Source organism: Condylura cristata, unplaced genomic scaffold, assembly GCF_000260355.1.
Source record: "Condylura cristata isolate star-nosed mole 26May11 unplaced genomic scaffold, ConCri1.0 scaffold00066, whole genome shotgun sequence".
NCBI lineage: Eukaryota > Metazoa > Chordata > Mammalia > Eulipotyphla > Talpidae > Condylura > Condylura cristata.
This window is the reverse complement of record NW_004567167.1, coordinates 59,327-60,272: the sequence shown is the minus strand read 5'-3', so window position 1 is coordinate 60,272 and position 946 is coordinate 59,327.

Sequence of the window (946 nt, the reverse complement as noted above, 5' to 3'; positions counted from 1 at the left end):
GCGCCTGCGGGACGTCGGCACCGGCTCAGCCCCGCACCCCACTTCTCAGCCCCCGCCCCCGCGCTGACGGCCGGGGGGACTCAGCCGCGCCGGCTGTCCGTAGGGTGTGACTGAGCCGAGGGGAGAGGGGCCCCACCCCCCACCCCCCAGAGACCCCCCACCAGGCCCCGCACTCAGGCAGGCCCCGCTGCTCCCAGGAACCCCCAGAGCACCCGACACGAGTGTAAGGCCACCACCGCCAGGACACCCCAGGAAGGCCAGGAGAGCCCCCACAGAGCAAGGCCAGGGCCCATTCGCCCCAAGGAAACGGCGCTCTTGCCGCTTTCCAGTCCAACCCCCAGCGCCCCGGCCCCCAGCCCACGGCCCTCCCGCCCTCCCGCGGTGGGGTCCGGGCAGGGCATCTGCTGCTGGGCCCCCGGGGGGCTGGGGCACAGGTGGCCCCCGCTCTCGCCCCAAGGAAACGGCGCTCTTGCCACCTTCACAACCTTACACTCGTGTCGGGGTGCTTTCGGGGGTTCCTGGGAGCAGCGGGGCCTGCCTGAGTGCGGGGCCTGGTGGGGGGGGTCTCTGGAGGGTGGGGGGTGGGGAGGGCGCGGGCCGGGAAGTTGGGGCCCCTCTCCCCTCGCCTCACACCCTGCGGATTGCCAATTAGGGGCACTTCCCCTAAAGAGAACCATTTCCATCTGGGGGGGCTGGCGCCTGCACCCCCACACCCCAGGACTCCCTGGCCTCCTTCCCGACCCCCCAAGGCCGCAGTGACCCCGCAGCGACCGCTCCGAGGGGGCCTCTCCAGCCCTGGAGAGCTCGTAGGCAGGAGTCAGATGCCAGGCCGGGTGCACTTCTCGGGCGCAAGCGGGGGTGCGGGACGCCCCAAGTCAGCGCCCGCCCCACTGAGGCAGACACGTAGAGCCGCAGGGGTCGCAGGCGTCTGCGGGTGCGCTGGGAC